This window comes from Sphaeramia orbicularis, chromosome 12 (assembly GCF_902148855.1).
Source record: "Sphaeramia orbicularis chromosome 12, fSphaOr1.1, whole genome shotgun sequence".
NCBI classification, from domain to species: Eukaryota; Metazoa; Chordata; class Actinopteri; order Kurtiformes; family Apogonidae; genus Sphaeramia; species Sphaeramia orbicularis.
In genome coordinates, this window is record NC_043968.1 from 41,178,500 (window position 1) to 41,190,807 (window position 12,308).

Here is a 12,308-nt window from a genome sequence, read left to right on the forward strand (position 1 = left end):
ATTCTGATTCAACACATTCATTCTGTAAAAGAATATACAGTACAGTTCAATGAGCTGAATTATTAATTTAAATAAAACCACGACTTTTCACAAATTGGCTTTTGTGCAATTTCAGAACACATGCCTCACATACAGTCACATGAAAAAGTTAGTACGCCCCCTTTAAATCTTTGTTTTCTTTTCCATATAAATATCCAGGATTCTGATTCTTTTTTTTATAACGGTACTAAGATATGGAACACATATACCAAAAGAGATGAAACTAAAGAAATGCTTTTGAAAATATGGTGGTAAATTCAATATATGTTGGAGGAAAAGTTGGGAGACTCTTCTGTTCATTATTCCTTCCCTGGGGTGCTGTAAAGGGGGGGTGAATGTGACAAATTCACGGCGCTCAGCATTTGTGGGGGGCCCATAGAGCAGTGGAGGGGGTCCAGTGGATACAGGTTAGAAGTTGTGAAAATTTCATGCAAGATCCGCTGTGTAATAGAGGTATAGAAGCCGGGAGTCGGACGTTGTAAGCATGTGAAGAGTTACTTTGGTTTCACGCCAGCGTTAGTTATGTTAGTTATGGACTGCACCTTGCACCCCCTAGCCCCACTGCGACAGATCGACAAGATACTGAATTTTATGAAGGGTCCACGACGTTTACCTTTCATGGGGCCCACAAATGCAGCACCCCAGTTCCTTCCAATGCCTAAAATGCAGACTGAATGCACCTGGTCAGGTACGAACCAGGTGAAGATTGTTAGAGGCTTTTTCAGGATTCTATCTTTTAATAATAATAATAATGGATTGGATTTATATAGCGCCTTTCTAGACACCCAAAGCGCTTTACATTATTGAGCCATTATTCATTCGCTCTCACATTCACACTCTGGTGGTGGTAAACTACATTTGTAGCCACAGCTGACCTGGGACAGACTGACAGAAGCATGGCTGCCATTTTGCGCCTACGGCCCCTCCGACCACCACCAAACATTAAATAATTAAATAATGAAGAAAAGGGTGTCCGAACTTTTTCCTCATAAATAAATTATTAATTAGAATTTACCAACAAATTTTAAAAAGCATTTCTATAGTTTCATCTTTTTAGCTATATTGTCTCCACATATTAGTAAAATAAAGATAAAAATCCTAGATATTTATATGGTGAAGAAAACTAAGATGTAAAAGGGGGGCATCCTAACTTTTTCCACAGGACTGTATATCCACATGCTCAAACACACAATGTAGTATTCATCCACGGCACTGGTGCCACAATGCATCTGTGGAGCTCATACTGTAGTGTACAGTGTACATATCCGCAAACTCACGATGCACGTTAAACGTGGGTCTTAGAAAAGGAAAACTTTATCCAAATAAATAGTAGCACTTTTTGATGCAAGTAAAAATATATTCTGTTGAATGGATCGAATTTTATTGATGCAAACATTCATTAACAGATGCATCTCAATATCATTCAGAAATTTTCATTCACTTGCAGCTTCTCTACCAGTGCACTCAGACAGTGCATGTGCATGTTGGTGTACTGGTACATATCGGATCATCTTCCCATTCCTAATGCTCACACATGTGCACAGTTGAATTTCCAGGCAGTTTTTGCATTGCTCTGCTCTTTTTGTCTTGTTACACACACTTACTTCTAAAGCCATTGCCTTTTTTGGAGGTGAGCATAGCATGAATCAATGTTCAGTATTTCTTTATGGTCCTATATCACAAGAGAAGCCTATAGGGTATTTTTTCAGCATTTTTGCAATGAAGCAGAAAAGCTGTCATCTCTGTATTTGCTCTCCACTTACCGGAAATTACAGGAATTTTCCTTGCTGTTCTACACAGGTTGAATGTGTTGAATGTGTACCCCCTGTCATGTGGTGAAAGGCAGACATGGTTGAATTGTAGTTTTCTTCTGGACACTTTTAGACTCGTCAAAGAGCAGATCAGACCTTAAGAGCTGTTACGTCAAGTCTGAAAGGTGGACAACAGGTAGAAAACATGTTGCTTATTTCATATACAGTATGCTGGGTTTTATTCATTTATTTGAAATTTTTCATTAGGGTTGTTTACTCACATTTTAAGGCCTTAGTTGACACAGTACACATGGATTAACACCTCTCTATATGTAGGTTGGTGAATTGTCTTGGTGTTGGTGTCACATGGTCAATTTGTTTTACACCTTTTGGCATGAGCAGTCTTTGAAGCAGGGTGTGTTTTCTAACATGTACCTCCTGATATGGGGCACCAATTAACAGCACAATAATAATGAGCATAACAGGGGTGGGGGCAGGTTAATTGTGTACCCCCTTCTGGTCTTTTTAAATAAACTGAAAATTGAGGGACATTAGACATCTTAATTGTTTCTTTATCTCCATGTCTGCTCCACAGGACTCGTCATTTTCTCTCCACACTCATCCTTCTCATAATCCTCTCACTGCCTCTGTATTTCTATTTAAATTAAATCTCGTCCCTCGCTCCTCGGTGGCTCAGTTTTGGTCAAAAGGACCTGAGGAGATGGTGAGTCATGACCAACACAAAAAGGGCTCACACAGACATCAGGCTCAGTTCACAATTACAAAACAAAGAGCAGCAGAATTCAGCGAGATGCAAATATCACATTCAGCTATACAGAATAAAGTCAAGTTTGAAAGAGCACATACAGCGACATATTAAATAGAGAATTGTGGATCAGTTCATCTGGTCTCAGAAGTGCTGAGTTTAGTCTAATAGTGTAATCATGATAGAATTCATGTAGTTTCACAGAACAGATTTATCTCTTGGTTATGGGGGGTCACACTCACTCATCATGGTTACAGTACAATTGCTTTAGGCAGCAGTAGTTGCTAAGTGGTGTTAAATAAACCTCTTAAAGCGGATGCTCTGAAATATTGCTCCTTAATACATGAACCTGCTCAATATGTATATAGAGACAGTATGAATAGATAGAGGTTACTTTTGTTGATCTCAACTCTTATAAAAGTAAAATATCTACAAAGTATATAAGTGAAATTACCAGAATTTCCCGTCTATAAGCCACAACTTTTTTCACACGCTGTGAACCCGCGTTTCAAACAATGATGCAGCTAATTTATGTTTCACGGGCTAATGATCAATCTGACTGTCGAAGAATGAAATAGAGCTGCTGCACGTAAGCGTAGCATCAATGAATCGATGGTGAGATGTTGGAGACAGCAGCATGAAGCATGGGTGCGGCTTAAAGTCAGGTGTGGCCAGTAGTCTGGAAAGTATGGTACATGCTGGTTGACAAGGTCTCAGATGTATTTGTTGACTAGAAAACCAGGCAAAATTGATCCAAACGACCTTAATGCACATATAAGGCTACAGCTGATTGATGATTTATCAATAAATGTCTTTATCTGTAAAACGGCAACAGATGCTTTGCTACAGCCTCAGGTTATTTATTCAAATTGATTTCTGTTGTTCACCCAGAAATCCATTTGCAGTATATTCAACTACCTTATGGCAAAGAAGAGCATTCAGCTGTCACTGTTAAAAGCTGGAGACAGGGAAAGTTTGGTATTATTGCTTGAAAAATTACTAAAACTAAATTTTGTTGCAGAACATACACTATATGGAGAAAAATATTGGGACAAATTGCACATACAGCATTTAGAACTTTGCATGGTTTTAAATATTATACATTATTTTGGTTCTTTACCACTACTTCTTTCACTCTGCCATGTGCAAACCACACTACTGATCGTACTGATTCAGACAGTTTATGTCACTGTATTATGTTGTATTTAGTTCCAATAATCATTAAAGTAGTGTATGGCTTTAATCACATTTTTTTTTTTTTTTTCAAATTTGTAAATCCCCAGTGTTAGCCTAATTATCACTAATCCATTAGTCTTTTCGTGCTTACGCACCTGAATCACTTCCCTCACGGTGAACAACATTGAAGATGACTCCATCGTAAACACAGTCTGCTTGTTTACATAACAACGTGAAACATCACTTGGGCCTTTTCGGAAATTTTGTTGCAAAGTGCACTGTGGGAATGGTGACCAAGCGAAAGCGGTTTCTCACAGATTCGCCAAGAAAACAAGCCACATCGCTACAACGTAAAGTAATACAGTCCACCAGGGTTGTTTTAAAGAATGAGCCTAGTCGATGGATGGAGGTAAAGGTGACATTTGGGTTCAGCACTTATGGAAGAGACAGCAAAATTGCCGCTGCGTGGAATTCCCATTCCCACAATGCACTTCACGACAAAATGTTCGAAAAGCCCAGAGTGACGTTTCAGTTTGTTATGTAGACTAGCGGACAGTGTTTATGATGGAGTCATCTTTGAAGTTGTTGACCATTAAGGAAGTGATTCAGGTGCATAAGCACAGAAAGACTAATGGATTAGTGATAATTAGGCTATCACTGGGGTTTTAGAAATTTAAAAAAAAAATTTGTGATGAAAGTTAAACGCTGCTTTAATGTTTATTTGAACTAAATACAACATAATACAATGATATGAACTGTCTGAATCAGTACGATCAGTGGTGTAGTTCGCATATGGAAGAGTGAAAGAAGTAGTGGTAAAGAGCCAAAAGAACCATACCAATAAGCAAAGCAAAACCAGATGAACAGGCACAGAGACTGACTGAATCCAGCAGCTGAGGAACAGCCAGCTCAGGTGTGAGTCACTGGGTGATGACTTCCTTTTTTTCCAGGTAAAACAACGCCCACACAACGCAGCCCAAACAGGAAGTGTCTGGGGCTGTCACATCTCATCTGAATTCAACATGTCTCTATTCTTTTGTCCTTATAGAGCATTTCTACTCTCTTTTTTCTGACTCCAAATCGGTGAATCTTTGCAGTTCTACTGTCATGCTGTTTTTCTATAAAATCAAAATTTCTCCTCAGTACTGCCCCTGCATCTACTCACAGATTCCATACACACAGTTGATCAGTACTAACCTCATATCACATCTAACACTTCCGTCTTGTCTCTGTCTCTGTCACACACACCCAACACACTGACAAAGTTTCAGTGTTGCTGGTGAGAGACTGCCATCACTCCCCACTTCAAGAGACTTGTGAAATGGATGACTGCGGGAGACAAACCAGTTGGTGTGGGAATATCATCTGCGTAATGGAATTAGGAATGAAAGTGTGAATTCAATATCTGCGGACTGGCCCCTTGGTGCCTTAAGGCTCGGTTTAGATACAGGTTATCAGACAACAAATAATGCTCTAAGTGGAGAGTCCTATCACTCTGCCTCCCACAGGGGAGTTAACGCTGACCTGTTTACACCAGTTTGTATTACACTAGTCCAGGTGTCATGTCAGAAAGCTGAGGTTAACTTTCATCATGACTCACAAATATAAGATGATGAAAATGAATGAGCTGAAGAAGTTTTGACTCAGTGTCGAATTCATGAGAGAAGAAGATTCGGATAAGTGTTTCTCTCTGAGATTACTTTTTAGATCTGTAGGTGCAACATTAGCACACTTAAAAGCTGCTGGGTATTAGTGCGAAATGATGAATTACTTTAAAAAAAAAAAACAAAAAACCACAACAACAACTGCACAAGCTACATCTTATTTATAATATATAACTGACATATTAAACACTTTTCAGTCACAAAGCTACTACTATAACTGGGCTATCAACCTGAGTCAACACTCAGTATAGTTAAACTAACATTCTTAGTTTGTGGTGCACATACATACCAGCTTGACTTGCAGTAAAAAAAAAAGACATTTCAGAATTTTTTTTGTATACTAAAAGATAAAGCAAAAAAGGGCAGCCCACATCACAGCATGGTATGTAGCAGCTGTTATCATGTTGTCAAAGGTTGTGCCATCTGCCCCCAAATACAAAACAGACATACTGAGGGACATTTCCTGTGGTGGAATGGTGTTACCATATCTACCTACATCTGATTTATACATTTTCATCCATTTTGGAAACCAGTCAGTTCATTTATTCATCTCTCTTCAGGTTTTACGGGTACTGATCAGCAAAACTGCTGTAAACGGAAGTTTTCATTCCTTTTTAGGAATAGTTTTGAGTGGGTAACTCATGATTATGAAATTTACAACAATTGAGGCGAGTGTTTTTGCTGCACTCTTGTCTAAATTAATGAATTTCCTGTTGCCTCAACACATCCAGATCATTGATTCAAACATATTTTCATTTCCTTTCACCATCAGTCTAACCAAACGAGCTACGAGTCCTATGCATCATCTCGTTGCAGGTTTGTTAGCGTAGACTAGCGCTACCTTACCATTAGCTTGGCGCCTGAGGCTCTGGGGCTGGTAATGATTTATCGAGACCTGTGGCACTTAGGAAATAAGGCTCAGTCTTTAATCTCAGGGATGACTGACAGCCCTGATATTACTCTGTAGTTTTTAATAACAGTCAGTGCAGCACCACAAGAGATGAGCACTGAGCACGGTGCTATCAGACGTTTGGATCATCTCCCAGCCCCTTGTGCTACCACGCAGACACAGAGAAACACAACCCAATGTATTAGAGATAGTGTGTGTAGTATTTATAGCGTTTGTGCGCCTGTCTGCAAACACTCACTCTGACTGATTTCAGGCATTCACACTGTACCATAAAAAGTACTATAACAAATGTATTGAATGTAATTTAAGGCTGTAGTTGGCTATTACCTTTTTTTTTTAATCCTTTATGACTTCTTTCTACATTTGTTGTTCAAATCCAGCTGTTTGCATGGTCTGCGGTGCTCTGTGGATCAAATGTTTTTGCTATGACAGATCCAGCCTTATACTCTGGTCTGGTTATAACCTCCACCTCCCTCTCTTTCTTTCCTTCTCCATCTCTGCCCTTCAATCCTTCATTCTGTCACTGCCTTATTTCTTCAGCCACTCTCTCGTTCACCTCTCTGTCTCTTTCTTTCTGAATGTCATTCACTATTATAAACTCCTTTCCCGCCCCCTCACTTTCTCTGTCAGCGTCACTGCCATTTGTCAGCTCGTCTTTGGCTTTTCAGTCTTGCCGTATTGCTACAGTGTGCCTCTCCATAACTCATTTGCCTTTCCACTTAAACTCTATTTTCCACTCAGTCAGATTGCCTCCTTCACTTTACCTATCACTGCGATTTTTCCCTCTTGCTCTCCTGCCCACTGTCTCTGTCTCTGTCTCTGTCTCATTCACCATCGCCACCTTCTACCTCCTCTCTATGGTTTATTTGCTTTTTTCTCCTCCCCTTTCTCTCCTTCACTTTCCCTGTTGAAACTGGACATGAAACCAGTCTCCATGCTCTTTATTGAGCAGCCAAGCACATTACTTTAGAAGAACAGCTGGTGAAACTATATTTTTAAGATTTGTTTCTTTGCTTTTTTAACAAAAATAAATCTTCTCTTTTCATCAGTTTTCCCTCTCCAGAGAAGAGAAATACTCTTTATTTTGTTTTTCTGCTTCCATCACGAGCCCTGCGTCCCACTACTATATAACAGAAAATACTGATTTTCAGTATTTTGTGCTGTTTTTGGATATCATCTACAGTTGTATCACTATCATTTGCAATTTATCTTATTATTTTTGGTGCCAGGAGTACAGTAGCTCCTCCAGTTCCTTTGTGAGATAATTTTATTCATTAATGACACACTTTAAAATAGAGCATATTTAGTATCTGAATGTATTACAAGCTCAAAACACACTTAAAATGATTATATAGGACTGGAACTGGGACATAGCTATAGTATGCATCTTGGACCACTGGGCCACCATGACTCCCCATCCAGCAGTGATGAATTTCAATTTTATTTCTTAAATATACTGTATAGGTGCACTGAATATGAGCTCAATTTCACATCTGTTTCTCTTCCACCCCCACTGTTCTTCTCTGTCCTCCACTCATATTGGAGGTGGGTGGATTTGACAGCTTTTTTTCTCTTACATCAAGGAAGTGATGACTCCACATATCACTGCCCCTTTCACCAATCAATAAGATAAACTGACAAACACTACCTGACTTTATAGAGACTCATTGAGTTACAGGGTTTTTGATGTGAAACACAACCGTTAGGCACATCAAGTACACTTTTAAATTACATTTATACACATTTAATACGTTTGTTTCACAAGCAAACATACATTAGCATGGCTGTTTGTCATGAGGTAAACACAAATAATACAAATACCAATCAGCTTCTGAGCTGAGCTGCTACGTGCCTCAACTTGTGTGTTTATCAGTGTGTTTGCGTTCTTGTTTCGCAAGAAAATGCAGGTATGCATCATGATGTAGCCACTGTTCCTCTAAAAGATTTAAACAGTTCCCTGTAATATAGCAAGAGCAGGCTGGTGTGTTATGTACAGTATGAGAATAGGCACAGTACGGTTTTTGCTTAGTTATATCTGATTCATCCTGGGTGCTCAGGTAAGAAACATTCACACTCTCACTGACAGTAACACACACTCAGGGGACAGTCACTGAGGTAAAGCTGTAAAGCAGTTTCTGGACTGTGAATGGATAAATAATGAAGGTTAAAACAACACACTGAGAGAGACTATTGATTGTTTGCTGAGGGAAAAGAGGAAAGAAACAAGATTCCTGCCTGAGCTGAGCCAGATGCTGCTGCAGTGTTACCTGTTCTATAATTTACCTGTTACAAATTCCAATTTGTCAGTATTTTCATCAGCCCAACTGAATGTGGCATTCCTTATGTGTTTTCATTATCTTATGTTCAAGCTTCCACCTGTATTACTTAAGTATTATAAAAGTAAATTATGTTATATTTCTCTGCTTGTGTTTGTAGCAGAACTATTTAAACTCAGCCTCTCCATTCAGTTAAAGGAGAGACTGAGTGGTGGTCAAGTGAGCAATGAATTGAATAGAGAGTGAGTGAGTGTCATACTAAGAAAAAAGCAGTGGAATTAAAAAATGAACATTATTTTCTGATTCTGTCACAGTGGTTACGTTTTTAAAAAAGTAGACACTTCCACATCTTTGCAAAATGCAAAGTTGTGTGTGTTGTGAACAGGTCTGTTAGCGGTGATAGGGTGGAAGCTCTGTGTATGTGTACTCCGCATAGTTTATTGTTTTTACACTTGTTGCACCCACACATACTGGTAATTAAAAGATTGGAGGTACAAACCACACCCAGAAACATCCTGAATACAAAAAACAAAGAGTAAAAGAGAAAATACTGGCAGCAGTAAATATATCACCAATGACGACTGAGAAGGAGTATTATTGTAAGAGTCTGTATTATGGTTTTTTTAGAAGAAAATGTTCAAAACATGGTGTCGTTTTCCATCTTGTCTTTCCTTCTCTGTCTTGCTGTCAGTCTTTTTTTCTGTCTTGTCAACACAGACCTGCTGATTTGATTGCTTTGTTGTCAGTCATACTGTTCCTTATCTCTCCTGGAGGCCAGAGACACTCAACCACCAAAACCCGGGAGAGATGCTGGCACTGGGCTTCTTGTTGTCATAGCAACTCAGAGGATAAAAGCTCACCTATTACCAACAAATTGAAAAAAAAGGAGAAGCATTAAGAGACAAGTAACGTAGTAACTTCATGATGTCTTCAGGGTCCAGTCAGCATATGGAATCCACATTGTGTGTTGTTTCCAGAGATGCTTCTTCTGTGTTGGCATACTTATGTCTAAGACTGTATTTACATGCACACTTAGGAGGTGTATCTGAATTTTTATCCTATTTGTGATATGGCGTTTACATGACATACACACAAATCTGGATGCTCATATTCTTGTTTTCATGATAATTATTAGTATCCATACAGTAACAGTAATGTCAAAGACTAGTGACCTCTGTTGAAACGTTTATCTGTCTGAGGTGACAGTGCAGCAGTGGAGGAGCCAACCAGAGAAATTAATAAATAATTAACTGAATGTGTTATGTTGATCTTTTCAGCCACCTATTTCAGTTTATCCTGTGAAATGCTGAGGATTAGTCATAACTAAAGAGCTTTGAGCCTGTGTAGGAAATAATGACAATGTTAGTCCATGTAACATTTCAGGATGAGTCATGTTGTCACCGTTCATTACCTGAAGGTTGTTAATAGGTTCATTTTGTGCTTTTAAACACAGCAGACAACAACATGCAATAGTGAAGGTTAGAAAAGTAACATGCTAAACACGTCGATGTGGCTCTCACAGTCAAGTTAGTATGGCCCCACTCTCCAGATTTTTACTCCTCTACCATAAGAAAAGAATGAGCATTTTCTCCCTTAATCTCCCTGAACATATCCACTTAGTCACTATTCTTGGTTAGAAAAGAAGCCAAGTGAAGCCTCAGACTTACATTTCCTTATGCACGTCTCTTCTGTGTCGTGTTGCTTGGCTTTACTGTTTGTTGTCAGCTTACATTATGTAATAGCTGCATATGGAAATGTGGCTGGATGTGCCGAGAACAGTCAGAAAGCGCTAGCTAAAACTGGCTGACAGCAGACTCAGTGTGAGTGTTTGTATGTTTGGTATGAAGGTGGCAGGCGGCAGGATTATGTGGTCAAATGACAACATTGTAAATTCAGTGTGTATGTGTTTTTTGTGTGTGAGGGACAGAGGGGGTGCATACAATTATTCAAGTGACAGTTGTGATTACAAGGCAGTAGAGCTCCTATTGATATGAGTGTGGACTTGCACTGTTTGTATTTGTTGGAGTGGCTTTGTGATTGTGAGATTGCAGATAGACTGTGTGCCTGTGTGCACATGATACTTATCAGTACTGAGATTGTTTACATGGCCTGGGACACAGTCTTAATACACAGTGACAGGAAACAGAGAGTGAACAAAAGGGGAGAGATCTATGCTGGCTCCACATATTCACACACAGATTTCCTTTCTATTATTAATAGTATGTAAGTTGACAAGGCAGACATTTTAGTTAGAATTATAGTTTAATGATCATATGAATCCAGGTGCAGCAGCAGCAGCAGCCTTTTGCAGCACTTAGCAGTATTATGTGTGTGTTTACATGTGTGTTTGGTACATCAGGGATTTGTCACAGTTATGTACATTTTTTACCTGAAGATGAATTACCAAACATGGCATTAAAAAAGCACTGCAGTGGTTTTCTCTGCACATTAACTATGAATAACAAACACTTTACATCAGAGTATCAACAACAGAAAATGGTGATGTGTTTTAGAAATGTATGAATGCGTTCCCTCTAGGTTTATATTCATTTATAGTAATGAAATCTGTTCAGGTACTAAAGCTTTGAAATACATGTCAGTGAAAATACTTTCTGATGTATTTATTTATGTATGTTATATGAAATAGTGCAAACAAATAAAAAGAGTCAATTCAACTATTTAACTATGTACATACTATGTTTTATTTTGTTGTAATAAAGAGTGCACGATTTTCTATATTGACAGATATTAGTTGCAATCTTCAGGATGCTAATACAACACTGATACATTAAAAGAGCTGTGAGAGTATTTACAAAGTTGTGATATTTAGTATCTGCCTGTCTGAAATTACTCTGCGTTTGTCTTTCTACAGGTCATTCAGTGTCCATAAAGTCAGGGTTTAGAATAGAATAGAATAGAATAGAATAAGAAGAATTTTGTCAGTAGGTAAACATGCACCACACACATTTGTCTTCTACCTTTCACCCATCACTAATAATAATAATAATAATAATAATAATAATAATAATAATAATAATAATAATAATAATAATAAACTTTATTTGTATAGCACCTTTCATACAGAAATTGTAGCCCAAAGTGCTTCACTAGATCACTAGATCATGCATCACACAAACTGCATACTAGGAGCAGTAGGCTCACCCTATCAGGTGCCCAGGGAGCAAATGGGGTGGGGTTAAATGCCTTGCTTAAGAGCACATCAGCCAACCATTCCAGGGAATCAAACCAGCAACCCTTTGGTCACAAGTTCTCCAACCAATTCGCCAGCCAACAAGGCCATGGCTTCCCCAAGACACACAATGTTACTCCATTGCTCCATTGTTTTGCTATGAGATGATGACTGACATTGTAACATTAGGAGTGTGTTAAGTAATCATACAAACAAATAACACACCTTATTTAGCTCCTTGTATCAGAAGGCGCTACATCTTTTTAAAGTCCCAGATGATTGTTGTGACCTCAGGTGCAGCTTGTTTGCAGATGTGAACATGAGCAAATGCAAACTGACAGTTACCAAAGACACACGGCTGAACAGAGACGCACATACACACACACATACAGAAGTGCGCCTACAATGAGACTATCATTTATAGAATCAAAAGAAGCTTTCAGCATCTTCGTTTTCATCCCACTGCACACAGACAGTGAGTGGGCCTCCAAAAGCTTCCCCTCAAACAATCCCCTTCAATGATGTAAGAGCGTCTG

The 12,308-nt window shown here is 38.8% G+C and overlaps 1 protein-coding gene across 6 annotated transcripts in view; it reads left to right on the plus strand.

The window, feature by feature from the left end:
* Window positions 1–12,308, plus strand: part of anks1b (ankyrin repeat and sterile alpha motif domain containing 1B) — a 258,313-nt gene that overhangs the window by 180,234 nt on the left and 65,771 nt on the right. The window lies entirely within an intron of this gene.